The 15,884-nt window shown below is 38.7% G+C and overlaps 1 protein-coding gene and 1 long non-coding RNA gene across 7 annotated transcripts in view; both read right to left on the minus strand.

The window, feature by feature from the left end:
* The window catches only part of IL1RAPL1 (interleukin 1 receptor accessory protein like 1), a 1,893,014-nt gene that overhangs the window by 1,234,112 nt on the left and 643,018 nt on the right, over positions 1–15,884 (minus strand). The window lies entirely within an intron of this gene.
* The window catches only part of LOC137544542 (uncharacterized), a 40,215-nt gene that overhangs the window by 2,760 nt on the left and 21,571 nt on the right, over positions 1–15,884 (minus strand). Inside the window, exon 2 of the long non-coding RNA XR_011025904.1 lies at positions 5,555–5,612. This is a non-coding gene — a long non-coding RNA (uncharacterized lncRNA). The remainder of the gene's footprint in view (positions 1–5,554; positions 5,613–15,884) is intronic.

Here is a 15,884-nt window from a genome sequence, read left to right on the forward strand (position 1 = left end):
TACATTGCCTTATATAATTGCACTCAATAAACCCATTTAGTTTATGAATGTCCTAAAGAAAAAATCAAACACCATTTGAATAAAGGTTTCTGAAATGAAAATAATATTCTTCAGACTTACAGAAGAACTCCAGTGAAAATAATGTAATAAAAAGTGCTTCATTTTTACAATAATTATGTATAAATGATTTAGTCAGTGTTTGCCCATTGTAAAATCTTTTAAATCCCTTATTTACATTCTGACATTTATTACATGGTGACATTTTTACTGTTGGCAGGTGATGTAGCTGCTGCATGCTTTTTTGGCAGTTGGAAACAGCTGTAAACAGTTATTTCCCACAATGCAACAAGGTTCACAGACAGGAAACTGCCAGGAGTACCACGGTCCTCAGAGTTTCTTGTGGGAGGGGTTTCACCACAATATCAGTCATACAGCGCCCCCTGATGGTCTGTTTGTGAAAAGAAATAGATTTCTCATGTAAAGTGGGGTATCAGCTACTGATTGGGATAAAGTTCAATTCTTGGTCGAAGTTTCTCTTTAAGCTAGGTTTGCACTATCTAACAAATTGTTAATACTGGTCATCTACCTGGTCTGCCACCTTGCACTGTGACTGTTAGAGAAGATTTCAGCAGAAATTGTATTTAATGTGGATCACATCCCAGCACCCATTAGCTTTGTAATGATTGATACAGTACAAAAAAAAAGGTGTGCATACCAGGGATGTTGCAGTGAATGGTGGCGGTGGGTACAGGGCACAAAGTTTCCTGATGGCCGTTTCCTACTATCTAGCTTTTCTACAGAGGCATGTGTGTTATCCCCGCTCACCTGTACCTTCCTTCAGGCACTGCAGTGCCAATGCTGTGTTTCTACCTTTTGCAGTGCATGCATAAGTATGTAAAGTATGTATGCAAATTTTTTCCGGTAGGAATGGGCAGATGCTAACACAAGGCAAAGGCCAGGCAATACAGAACACAACAACTTCAGCCTTTATTCACTCCATCATGAAGATCTTTGAGAAAGGAACCATTAACGTCAGCCTGTCGTATATCAGGGAACACCTCGACAGTCCAGACTCCTATGCCAGGACCCTTTTCCTGGACTTTAGCTCTGCCTTAATGGGCAACTGAAGCGAGAGGGATATGGAGACTGCAATATTTATTCCCTTTTAAGCAATACCAGTTGCCTGGCTGTCCTGCTGATCCTCTGCCTGTAATACTTTTAGCCATAGACAATGAACAAGCATATGCAGATCAGGTGTTTCTGACATTATTGCCAGATCTGACAAGATTAGCTGCATGCTTGTTTCTAGTGTTATTCAGACACTACTGCAGCCAAATGCAAATAATGTGACTGCCTGGGTGGGAGGGGTTGTGGTGAATCCTGGTGGCCCTCGTCAAGCAGTGAAGCAATAGGGGACACAGAGGTAGCAACCGCACCGAGGCCCCTGGACCAGAGGGGACCACCGGGAGCCCTTATTCATCCATCTTATTAGCTTTTTACTGATGCTACGCTAGTAATGTAAACCTTGATATGTGCATTGAATAGGGATAATCCTTAACTAACTGTGTCCTTACTCTGATAACACCTCACCCACTGAAACTGTCCTTGGTGGCTTCATATCAAAAGAATCTAAAAATGCAAACAGTCAGGTCATAATCTTAAAACAAGAAATGCTGTCATGCTATATAGAAAGATTGATTGGGTATATCACTAGTATATCACTTGCACTTTGCAAGATTACGAAGATTGACAACTTAGTGAATTGACTGCGGTACAGGTATATTCACTATGTAGTTTTAGGATTAGGTGATGCTTTTTTTTTGGGGGGGGGGGGGGGGGGCAAGTTGACCTGCCCAGCAAATCACAGTGACTAGGAGTGGCCTTGCTGTTATGAGTCGGAGGTATTAGCATGTTTTATAGCTTGGTCCAGACTTTGGTATTTGAGTGCATGAGAGTTCTTGATCCTTAATGCAGAAGAATCAATCTGCAGTTTTATATGCTGATAAATCTTGAAATTACATTTCTGTTCAACATTTGGTGATGCCTCATTCATCAAGGAGAAGTGAATAAATATCTTTCATAAAATGACTGGTTCTTTCCCAATTTTATTTCTCGTACATGACATTTTCTTGTGACAGAAGCAAGAAATGTCCAATAGTACTCTCATTATACAAGTTATCAATTTATAACTTCTCTCTTAAATCTGTAATTCAAATTGGCTAAAACTACTTGTCATGCCACAACTCTGAACATATTGAGCTTACAGTAGAGCATGAAACTTCAAGTGCCACCACTTTCTCTGTTTGGTATTAGTACATCTGGACTTTTTGGAACTGCTCATTTGGGCATGATATATCAGCTTGATAAAACTTTCCAGATATCTGATTTTGGGGTAAATCCGCCATGTTCTTAACCCTAACCTCATATCTAATACTAACTTTAAAGCCTGTTTCTAGGCCCTTTTCTTAATGTATCAGCTAATATATTAGTAATCTCAGGGCTCAAAAGCTACTTTGTCTGAAATGTAGCCGCTGCAATCATGTCTTAAAATGTTAAACTCCACACCAAAAGCAACACAGAGTACAGGGAATGCGTTTCTGATTCTGTGGTGGTAGCTGGTGCTCAAATTGCATTCAGACTGTAATGGGGATGGCACAGACTTATGCTCTGTGAGCAGATTTCATCCTGTGTTGCCAGAAGTCCCCATCCTTTGGGCTCTAGATAAAATACTTTAAAAGGAATTTACACCTACACATTTGTAACATTTTTGCCTAGAGTAGAGCTTTAACCCCTGTGTAACAACAACCAGAGCTGGCCTTTGGGGGTGGCAAATGGGGCAATCGCCCCAGGTCCCGTGCCTGAAGAGGCCCCGCACTCTCTGCAGCGGTGGGTAGAGCGGGCAAAGTAGTTAAAAACTCACTCACAGCTTCATTCTCTTTCCTGTCCTTTAATCTGTGTATTGGTAACAGCGCCCCCTGTGGTGACATGCGGTCACGTCATCCCAGGGGGCGCTGTTACCAATACACAGATGCCAGGACAGGAACGAGATGGAAGCTGTGAGCATCGGAGGAAGAAATGTGAGTTTTTAACAACTATGCCCGCTCTCCCCACCGCTGCAGCCACCTTCCCATCTAACATGTACTGCAGGCTGGCAGATATCTAATCTATACTGCAGGCACCTATCTAATCCATACTGCAGGCACCTATCTAATCTATACTGTGGGGCACCTACCTATCTAACCTATACTGGGGGCACCTACTTATCTAAACTATACTGCAGGCACCTAACTATCTAACCTATACAGAGTGTGTGATTCCACAGTGTGTGCGTGTGTTTCCACAGCATATCTGTGTGTGTGTGTGTGTGTGTGTGTGTGTGTGTGTGTGTGTGTGTGTGTGTGTGTGTGTGTGTGTGTGTGTGTGTGTGTGTGTGTGTGTGTGTGTGTGTGTGTGTGTGTGTGTGTATCCACAGCATATGTCTCTAGGCCCCGCATATGACACTCGCCCCTGGCCCCGCGTACTCTAAGGTCACCTCTGCAACAACTCATTGATAGCTCTAGGTTTTACTTGATACCATAACATTTCCATGACAAGTTCTTAACACCCTCACCTTTAACCTCATTAACCTAATCTTTATTAGAATCATAGCCCTTTAAATTAGCGCCATTCATCACTTACATATGCTTTAATCTATGATTAATGAAAACCTAATTCAATTCTTTCCCCAAATCCTAAGGCCAGGATCGCAGTAGAGCCTGCCTCTTCCAGAAGCGGGTTGGACCCACGAGATGCATTAAGGCGCAGAGCGGTGCTATTCTATGTCCTCATCTTCCTCCTTCCATGTAAGCCATTCTTATTTAATCCTCTACTTGTCTGACACTGATGCACTTTATCTCCTCTAGACCTGTTCCTTATTAGGGTCATTACCTTTTCCCTCTCTATATATTTTTTTTAATGTACACAGGCACTTTTATGAATTAGTGGATCCTTGTGCAATATTTGAATATTTGTGCTTATGGATTGTGATTTTTTTTCATATGTGTATATATATTTTTATAATTTTGTAACTTATACAGAAGTTTTTGGAGGACTCAATTATTCCAGACTTATTATAGATATATAGTATATTTATACTCCGCTCTTTCACTGTTGTGATTTTATTATTGTTTTTATGTGAAACTTGTTTCCAATAAAATTGATTATACTTGGACATACTTTTGATTGGTCTGGTGCTGCCTATAGTGGGCGCTTTCCTCCTTGTTTTATGGTATGCTATTGCCCATTAGCACATTCCCTTCTTTAATTATATTCCAAGTAATACAAAATTTGTTTCTTTATTTGTAAATTAATATGGTGCTTGTCCAATTGTTTTTTGTTCAACACACTGGAAGCAGTGCATTGCAATGTATTATTATTATTATTATTAATTAGTATTTATATAGCGCCACCATCTTCCACAGCACTGTACAGAGTATATTGTTTTGTCACTTAGAGGAACTCCAGTGAAAATAATGTAATAAAAAAGTGCTTATTTTGTACAATAATTGTGTATAAATGCTTTAGTCAGTGTTGGTTCATTGTAAAATCTTTCCTCTGCCTGATTTACATGCAGACATTTATCACATGGTGACATTTTTAGTGCTGGCAGGTGATTTCACTGGAAGGAGATGCTGCTTGTTTTTTTTTTTTTTTTGGCAATTGGAAACAGCTGTTATTTCACAATGCAACAAGGCTCCCATGGTGTGATTTCAGGGCCTCAGAGCTGTGAGGCGCTGACATCACGCTGTGGGAGGGATTTCACCACAAAATCAGCCATACAGAGCCCCCTGATGATTTGTTAGAGAAAAGGAATAGATTTTTCATGGGAAAGGGGGTATCAGCTACTGATTGGGATAAAGTTCAATTCTTGGTTACGGTTTCTCTTTAACTGTCCCTCAGAGGGGGGGGGGGGGGTTTACAATCTAATCCCTGCCATAGTCGTATGTCTGTGTATGTAAGTATGTATCCTGTAGTGTTTATATCATAGTCTAGGGCACATTCTAGAGTGAAGATAATTAACTTTTACAATGCCGCACGCGGTTGCATCGCAACGCACCCACTGCATTGTGAGTATTGCATAGGTGGTGCATAACAGTGTGGCAAGCCATGTTACAAAAGTGCCACTGTGGATGTAGCCTAACTGTTAAACACAGCCCAACCATTACTTGATATTATCAGCCCACCTCACCTCTCTATGATTACCCCCCCCCCCCCTCATCTTAACGTGAGTGGCCTTCAAAAATTCTGAAACTATTATTAGTTCTTGCCTCTCAGGATGGGTGCTGCCCATAGTCCAACTACTTTGGTATCGAAGTGAAAAACACCAACCTATTAGTGTCAGAAATAGCTATTCCAATTTCAGAACAAGAATCCTGACAGCAGGGTATGCAGTATTCAGTATAAATTATTGGCAACACTATACACAGCATCTAACATGTATGCTCAAAATAACTATGAATTATGGGCAATGATATCATTGTTTCTCTTGCAATGCCCTTGTAATGTTCTCACTCACCTCTCAATTTTCTACATCAAGGTGTCTGAAACCATTGTTATGCCTCTGTAAGTTTGCCCTATAAAAAAAAGGTATGAATCTATGATTGCCACCACAGCGCTATACTATTTCTATGGTTGCCACCGCAGAGGTCACATTCCTCTCTATACGAAAACCCATTATGCACATTCTTTTCTGCATTATATAATATACATCACTATGGTGAAAGTTATGGTGATTCATCAGCTTCAGTAACTGAAAAGGTGGAGTGATAATCAATGTTTGAAAATTCCAGGCTGGGTTTTAATGGCTATTTGAGCAACAGAAAAGAGTTATTAGTCCACCTACACTTTTGCTGAGTTAACAGATTTCTAAACTGGTCCGTGTCATATTGATAAGGGTGTCTGAAAATGTAAAAAAAAATAAAAAAAAAATCCCTGAGATACAAAGCCTATCGAAAACAAGGATGGAGCTTTTTTCTTTCCCAGCGAGAGATTCAATATCTGTAAAGTTGTAAAGTGATATATTGCACAACAAACTGTAAGGCAATTCTAGACTCATATATCGTCATATGCCTCAATATTTCTTGCAGTAACTTTTAAATTAACTCCTACGTAGACACTATACTCATGCACCCAGAGGTGACATGTGAAACAAATCGTACTTTTCAAGCGAAAGGCAGAGTCAAGGACAGCAAAGTCATGGCACTTTCTGTCTGAAAAGCTTATACTTTTCACTTTTAATATAAATCACAAAGAGTTGACAGTATTCCATTAGTTCCCCTATATTAATTATTTTGATACATGGTACATCTGTTGGTATAAAAAATAGAGCTCTGCAGTATCATTCACTCATTGTCCTTAAAAAAAAAAAAAAAAAGTCCTTGCTTGTGTACTGTCACTAATCACTTGTAAGGCTTGCTGTGTTAGTCAACAGAAAGTATACATAAATTAAAGGATGACTCCAAGAAGACATCCAAAAACATGCCATAGATGTGTATGCCTTAACGTTACGAGGAGCATTATCACGAAAAAGTGTTAAACTTAAGGTACATACATTTCTCCAATGCACGGTAAATTATTTTTTTCCTATGCTACCAACCATCACTAGTAGATTGCAAAAATTGCACAATGTTTTGGACTAGTCCCTCTCCTCTTGAGGGATTCTGAGTCTTTACAAAAGCGCTCCCTGTAAAGAACCTATACAAACATGCCAAATAACCTCCCTACTCACCTGCTACTATTTTGGCAAACAAGGAGGACAAAAACAGTGCTAAACAGATAATGGTAAAATCTCAGGGCAAGCCTAACAAGAGACCACACTCTCATCCTTTCCAGCTGTTCAGTAAATCGTCAACAATCCATACAATAATCTTGTGGTATTCGACACCAGTGGAGGTGGCAATAAATAAAAAACAAAACCGATATATTGCACAGATATAAAAACAAAAACATGAACCTCCTTGATGCACTACCTTTTTAATGTTAAAAAAAGACACATACAAAACACTGTATGCTTACCCCTATGAAGAGGTGGAGTATAGTGTGCAGTGTAGATGGTAGACCTGAGTAGGCGCCATATCCGGAGGTGCCACGAGATACAACTTGTCACAAACTGAGTTAGTATATCTCGAATTGCACACGTCGCTACTACTGCCCCCTCTGAGAGTGCTGAATCTCACACTGCATTTCGGGGGCCTTCCATTCTATCACAATTGACAAAGGCCCCTGACATGCATTGTGATGTTTCACAGCCCCAGAGGGGGTGGTAGCTATTTTCTGTCATATAACTGCATTTAAAACCATTTTTCCAATCAAAACCTTAAAATCAGTCTGTTTGAACCCTCCCCATTCCTTAATATACCTAGCTAATTTGGTGATTATACCATGTATGGGGCTTTATTATTAACTGCTAAAGTTGATGCTAGTGACCTATTGCAATTAAAAAGAGAATTTGGACCTAACCAATTGAGATTGAACAGAGGTGTGTGTGTGTGTGTGTGTGTGTGTACTGTGTGTGTGTACTGTGTGTGTGTGTGTGTGTGCGTGTGTGTGTGTGTGTGTGTGTGTACGTGTGTGTGTGTGTGTGTGTGTGTGTGTGTGTGTGTGTGTGTGTGTGTGTGTGTGTGTGTACTGTGCGTGTGTACTGTGTGTGTGTACGTGTGTGTGTGTGTGTGTGTGTGTGTGTGTGTGTGTGTGCGTGCGTGTGTGTGTGTGTGTGTGTGTGTACTGTGTGTGTGTGTGTGTACTGTGTGTGTGTGTACGTGTGTGTGTGTGTATGTGTGTGTGTGTGTGTGTGTACTGTGTGTGTGTGTACTGTGTGTGTGTGTACAGGTGTGTGTGTGTGTGTGTGTGTACTGTGTTTGTGTACGTGTGTGTGTGTGTGTACTGTGTTTGTGTACGTGTGTGTGTGTGTGTGTGTGTGTGTGTGTGTGTGTGTGTGTGTGTACTGTGTGTGTGTGTGTGTGTGTGTGTGTGTGTGTGTGTGTGTGTGTGTGCACTGTGTGTGTACGTGTGTGTGTGTGTGTGTGTGTGTGTGTGTGTGTGTGTGTGTGTGTGTACTGTGTGTGTGTGTGTGTACTGTGTGTGTGTGTGTGTGTGTACATGCGTGTGTGTGTGTGTGTGGTGTGTGTGTGGGGCGTGCGTGTGTGATATATATGCACCAAGGGGTGCTTGGTATACAGGTGAAACTCAAGAAATTAGAATATAATGCTTTTAAAAGCATTTCAATAATTCAACTCAAAAGGTGAAACAAATATATGAAATAGACTCATGACCCATATGCAATTCACCTTTTCACCTGAGTTTTCTCCTAGGTGATATTTTCACAACATGGAAATAAAATGCAAGCAAACAAATTCTCAAAATAATTTTGATAATGTTTTTTCACCTGCTTTTTGGTACTTTTTCCATTGCAAAGTGCTAAAAAGTTATCTTAAATCAAAGATGAAAAATTATCTCCTAGGAGAAAACTCAGGAAAAAAAAGTGAATTGCATCAGGCCCATTACGTGCAAAGCAAGATATTGTAAGCCTTTATTTGTTATAATGTTGATGTTTATGGCTTATAGCTTATAAGAACCCCAACATCAAAATCTCACACAATTAGAATATTGTCAAAATGTTCAATATTCTAGGCTCAAAGGCCCATATGCATTTTACTTTTTCTCCTAAGTTTTCTCCTAGGTGATATTTTTAAATATGTCCATAAAATACATTTAAACCCCCAGAAAGCAACAAAATACTCAAAATAATTTTGATAGCACTTTTTCACTTATTTTTTTGTTTCTTTCTCAGTTGGAACGTGCTAGAAAGTTGTTTTAAATAGAAAAAACTCAGGAGAAAAAGTGAATTCCATATGGGCCAAAGTGTCAGACTCTAATCAGCTAATTAATCCAAAACACCTGCAAGGGAGTTTTTATTTCATATATTAGTTTCACCTTTTTTTAAGTTGAATTACTGAAATAACTTTTATTTCTAATTTTTCATGCTTCACCTGTAATTCTAAGGATAATGTTATTTAGGCGCTAGTTGGCAAACACAATTTTTCATAAAGAGAAATATACTGTAACAATGTTGAATAACACTGCTATAGTCCAGTGGCCCCTCAGCAACTTCCCCCCCACCCCTCCAAAAAATGGAGATTGGGCAGTAAAATGCAGTATTCAGATTGTCAGGCTATTAAAGAGAAACTGTCACTGAAATATTATTTTATATAAATCGGTAGGACACAGTTTAGAATTGCTTAATAAGATTATTGAGCACAAATGCACATCTTTCTTGTCATGAAGAAGTATTGATGCCTCCAAGCTTGTGCCTAGGCATATGAGGGAAGTCTCATGGGGAAACTCAATAGGATCAGAGGCACTGGGAACTCTTTACATTCAGGCAAAACTGTCTTCAAAAAATGTATTTTCTTATCTTGATGGAATTAGAGGAGCAGCAAATGAAATTATTGTAGAACAGAAACACATCACTATGAAGCGCAACTCTGCTATGCAAGCAGAAAATGTATGTACATATAAATGCAAATTCTGCATAGAAATATGTTTTTGACAAAAACATACAAAATAGGATAATAAAGTCTTAAAAAAAATCTTTCTCTCTGACCCATCCAATACCCAAAGCACTTACACACGCACGCACGCACACACACACACTTGACTTCCCTGCCTCATTAGTCCTTCTCTAAGATATGAGTTCTGCTGTTTCTAACATCCTTTATATAGTTCTTTTTTTGTGTGTGAATAAAGTGAGATCAAGGCAAACTCTAACTGCGTATACACTTACAATTATAGTCAACCATCGAGAATTGGGAGGGATCTCTAGAGCATCGGATTGGGGCCCAGTGCTGTACAGGCACATTTGCTAGTTATGGACAACGATTAGTGCAATACGGAGCAGCTTACTGTGGGTGGTGGCATGAAAAAAACAATGTGATTGGGACTGCTCAGGCATCAGGAGTCATTAAAGATCCAAATTGTTGAATGTTTAAGTGACATTGGGCAGGCGCTGTACACACACACACTAGATATGCAAATGATCATCAGCCAAAGCGGTCATTATTTGTTGTTTTGGATGACTTTTATCTAATGTGTGTGCTTAGTTTTAGATCTTTTTGCAAGAGGATTATGTTTACAGAATCAGAGGAGAGCATCTGACCTGCTTATTCAAAAGTTATACAAGAAGAAGTTTGAGTCACGCAGCCAAATATAGGATCTTGTACTACAATATTTCAACTATAATGAAATCTAATGACAACAGTTAAAGGACCACTATTGTGAAAAAGTAGACGGTTAACATCTGACAGAACCAACAGGTTTTGGGCCAGTTCATCTACTCATGGGGAATTCTCAGGGTTTTCTTTTGTTTCCAACAGCATTTCCAGAACAGCAGTTTAAACCCCCCTCCCTACCATGAAGAGATGGATTGGCCCAAAACCTGTTAGATTTTAACTGCCTACTGTTTTCGCGATAGTGGTCCTTTAAACTAGCCATACACAGGTCAAATTTGGAATACCAAGCCAACGGATCCCTATGTGGCTTGAATTTGATTGGGTAGTGATTGATTCCTACCATACATGTTAAACACAGTTTCAATAGATTTCAGCAGTTATCTATCAGAAGTAATCTATCACTAATTTATCAACTTAACCAAAAGCATTGTGCTGCTTGATGCAGTGCAATGCTATGGGCCAATGATGTCACCCAACTCAGATCAACGACTAAGGACCCACAAACCACCACTGCTCCTGCCCCACCTCTATTGCATGGACATTTTTCAACATGTCCAATCAAATTTTTGATTGATTAACTGCACGGAATCGATCACAGTGATCAAATCTGCCATTACTTGAACAGAAAAGTCAACACATGCATGGCCAGCCTTATAGTGAATTTAAGAATAGTTGTCACCCCTCCATTAATAGAAAGTCATGTAGTGTGACCAAGGAAGTTCCATACGTTTACTATTTCCGTATTGTGCAGGAAAACAGATGATATATGTGTGTTTCAGAAGATCATTTAGCTGTTTGGCTGGAACTGGCTTCAAAAGCACATTTGTATTAAATAAGAAAAACTCAATGTGACGTCTCATGATAAATGGCTTAACACTTTAAGCGGTTCCACACATTTTTTTTACTGTTGTAAAAACAGGTTATTGCCTTACTTACGTAAAAAAAAAGGGTGAAATCCCATTCTTTTTAAATTTCTGGCTCAATTTCCACAGGAGTTACACTCCATATAAATTAAATTGAAAAAATGATATTGGTGCAATCAAAACAGCATCTTTCACTGTCACTTGTTTGATTACCTTAAAAGAAATTGAATGTAATGCAGAGCTGGTATCTTCTGCACAGTTCTTTATTTCCAAGCTACTGACATTATTTTACATATCATAGTCTTCCAGAGGAGTGCATAAAAAAAGTAAATGGCAGACCGTAGTGCCATTCACCCTTGATTTGCTCTATATTCACTAAGAATGTATGAAGGTCATCCTGAATGTAAAGATCATTTTTATTTTATCATTTAAGAAAATATATTTTATTTATTCTATTTTAGGCACAATAAGGCACATGCATTTACGTCCGCTAGAGTTACTTTTAATTACACTGATTATGTTGCACACATTGCGCATTTAGCACAATCTGTGTTGTGTAGTTAATGTGAGCATTGCTAAGGTAATGCACACTATGCAACTAGCATAATGCACATTACACTAGTGAAGCTCACATTACCTACATAATGGATGTCTCCCATATTGCACATATTGTATATCCGGTTCAGCACCGCAGTCCGAAAATCTCATGCATCCGAGCAATGTTCACCTCCCATTCATTCGCCTATAACTTTATTGCTACTTATCACAATGAATTGATCTATATCTTGTTTTTTCCGCCACTAATTAGGCTTTCTTTGGGTAGTACATTTTGCTAAGAATTATTTTTTTCTAAATCTATTTTAACAGGAAGATTAAGAAAGAAATGAAAAAAATTCATTATTTCTCAGTTTTTGGCCATTATAGTTTGAAATTAATATACGCTACCGTAATTAAAACTCATGTATTTTATTTGCCCATCTGTCCCGGTTATTACACCATTTAAACGATGTCCCTATCACAATTTATGGTGCCGATATTTCATTTAGAAATAAAGGTACATTTTTTCAATTTGCGTCCATCACTATTTATAAGCTTATAATTTTAAATAATATAATAACATATTCTCTTGACATGCATATTTAAAAAGTTCAGACCCTTGGGTAACTATTTATGTTGTTTTTGTTTGTTTTTTAATTGTATTTTTTATTTTTATTTTTAATAAAAATAGTGTATGTGGGTAATTTTTGGTGTGGGAGGAAAACTGTTAATTTTAAATGTAAAATAATATATTTTTTTATTAAAAATGTATGTTGGTGCAGTTTACTATTTGGCCACAAGATGGCCACAGTGAAAAAAGTCCTGGATGCGAACGATCTCGCATCCAGGAACTAAAATGCTGGGGAGATGTTTCCTGGGGCAGAAATACCGCGCTCTCTGGAGAGAAAGCGTCGGTATTTCTGCGGGGAAGTTAGATCGGTGAATGGGAATTATATTCCCATTCACTGATCGGGGGGCTAGCGGCGGGCAGCGGGAGCCCGATCGCACGCACCAGCCGGCGGCAGCAGCAGTGCCTATCTGGACGAGAAAGCTCGTCCAGATAGGCCGAACTGGATATTGTTAATGGCAAAAATTGCTTTGCTCTGTGTGCATGGAAGCTTTATTAGACTTTCATGCATATGCTCCACTGTATCTTTTGATGATTTATACACTTAATCACCTCTTTTATTAATATATTTAGAAGAGGTTAACCTGACCGATGCTAGTTAAATTACACAAAAATAATAGAATAGTGTACATCACTATGCCACTGAAGGTAGAAAGGGCTAAACATTCCATCTCCATTTAAAGGCGAAAGTGATGCATGTCACCATAGCAGTGAAGGGAGGAGAGATACCATCTTACTATTCACATATAAGGAGGAGAAGCAGAGCCTGAAGTCATCCCACCTGCTGCAAGTTAGTGCTGGATGCTAGGCTTGAGATCATGTTACTTGTCCCTGATTGTTTGGCAGGGGGTCCTGGGGCCTGTTATTAATTACTAATCGAACAGATCAAGTTCAAACAATGTAGGTATTAACCATTTCAGCCCGCGGGGATTTTTCACCTTATGCATCAGAGCAATTTTCACCTCCCATTCATTCGCTAATAACTTTAACACTACTTAACACAATGTATTGATCTATATCTTGTTTTTTACGCCTCTAATTAGGCTTTCTTTGGGTGGTACATTTTGCTAAAAATATTTTTTTTATAAATGCATTTTAACAGGGTTAATAAGAAAAAAATGGAAAAATGCATTATTTCTCAGTTTTCGTCCATTATAGCTTAAGTATATTTTAACCACTTCAGCCCGCAGGTGTTTTCACCTTCAGGACGAAGGTAATTTTCCCCTGTCAGTGCTCCTCCCATTCATCCGCCAATAACTTTATCACTACTCATCACACGTAAATGATCTATACCTTGTTTTTTTGCCACCAATTAGGCTTTCTTTGGGTGGTAGATTTTGCTAAGAATTATTTTATCCTAAATGCATTTTAACAGGAATAATAAGAACATTTTTTAAAAATCATTATTTCTCAGGTTTCAGCCATAATAGTTTTAAAATAAAACGTTCTACTGTGGATAAAATCCACACATTTTATTTGCCCATTTGTCCCAGGCATTGCAACGTTTAAAATATTTCCCTAGTACAATGTATGGCACAAATATTTAATTTAGAAATAAAGGTGCATTTTTTTCAGTTTTGCGTCCATTACTAATTACAAGCCAATATGGGCTCAAGGTAATAAGGTGTATAGTAATATACCTTCAGAAAATACACATTGGAAGCATTTGATTCATTTGCAGGGAATCGTTTGCCTCCGGGGAACACTGGTTCCTCTTCAGCAATCAATCCCCTGTAATAGCAGCGAGGAAGGAGCCGCCTGCACGCAGATATGCGTGCACAAGGGCAGCAACACTGCTGGATGGATATATTCATCCAGATTGCCTTTGAGTGGTGATTTTTGTACAAATATATCCATCCAGATTGGCTTAAGTGGTTAAACCGATGATGAAAAGCTATCTTCTAGGAAAAAAAGTTAGGAGAAAAAGTGAATTGGATAAGGGCCATTGTGCCCATATATAAATATTCTCAGCATTGTGGTAATCATCCCTGGTTCTGAAAAACGTACTCCCAAATAAGTCATGTTAACCACTTGAGGACCTAGGGCTTTCTACCCCTTAAGGACCGGCCACTTTTTTTCCATTCAGACCACTGCAGTTTTCACGGTTTATTGCTCGCTCATACAACCTACCACCTAAATGAATTTTGGCTCCTTTTCTTGTCACTAATAAAGCTTTCTTTTGGTGCTATTTGATTGCTCCTGCGATTTTTACTTTTTATTATATTCATCAAAAAAGACATGAATTTTGGCAAAAAAATGATTTTTTTAACTTTCTGTGCTGACATTTTTCAAATAAAGTAAAATTTCTGTATACATGCAGCGCGAAAAATGTGGACAAACATGTTTTTGATAAAAAAAAACCCATTCAGTGTATATTTATTGGTTTGGGTAAAAGTTATAGTGTTTACAAACTATGGTGCAAAAAGTGAATTTTCCCATTTTCAAGCATCTCTGACTTTTCTGACCCCCTGTCATGTTTCATGAGGGGCTAGAATTCCAGGATAGTATAAATACCCCCCAAATGACCCCATTTTGGAAAGAAGACATCCCAAAGTATTCACTGAGAGGCATGCATAGTGAGTTCATAGAAGATATTATTTTTTGTCACAAGTAAGCGGAAAATGACACTTTGTGAGAAAAAAAAAAAAAAAAGTTTCCATTTCTTCTAACTTGCGACAAAAAAAAATGAAATCTGCCACGGAATCACCATGCCCCTCTCTGAATACCTTGAAGGGTCTACTTTCCAAAATGGGGTCATTTGTGGGGTGTGTTTACTGTCCTGGCATTTTGGGGGGTGCTAAATTGTAAGCACCCCTGTAAAGCCTAAAGGTGCTCATTGGACTTTGGACCCCTTAGCGCAGTTAGGCTGCAAAAAAGTGCCACACTTGTGGTATTGCCGTACTCAGGAGAAGTAGTATAATGTGTTTTGGGGTGTATTTTTACACATACCCATGCTGGGTGGGAGAAATATCTCTGTAAATGACAATTTGTTAATTTTTTTTACACACAATTGTCCATTTACAGAGATCTTTCTCCCACCCAGCATGGGTATGTGTAAAAATACACCACAAAACACATTATACTACTTCTCCTGAGTACGGCGATACCACATGTGTGGCACTTTTTTGCACCCTAACTGCGCTAAAGGGCCCAAAGTCCAATGAGTACCTTTAGGATTTCACAGGTCATTTTGAGAAATTTCGTTTCAAGACTACTCCTCACGGTTTAGGGCCCCTAAAATGCCAGGGCAGTATAGGAACCCCACAAATGACCCCATTTTAGAAAGAAGACACCCCAAGGTATTCCGTTAGGAGTATGGTGAGTTCATAGAAGATTTTATTTTTTGTCAAAAGTTAGCGGAAAATGACACATTGTGAAAAAACACAATTAAAATCAATTTCCGCTAACTTGTGACAAAAAATAAAATCTTCTATGAACTCGCCATACTACTAACGGAATACCTTGGGGTGTCTTCTTTCTAAAATGGGGTCATTTGTGGGGTTCCTATACTGCCCTGGCATTTTAGGGGCCCTAAACCGTGAGGAGTAGTCTTGAAACGAAATTTCTCAAAATGACCTATGAAATCCTAAA

This window comes from Hyperolius riggenbachi, chromosome 2 (genome assembly GCF_040937935.1).
Source record: "Hyperolius riggenbachi isolate aHypRig1 chromosome 2, aHypRig1.pri, whole genome shotgun sequence".
NCBI classification, from domain to species: domain Eukaryota; kingdom Metazoa; phylum Chordata; class Amphibia; order Anura; family Hyperoliidae; genus Hyperolius; species Hyperolius riggenbachi.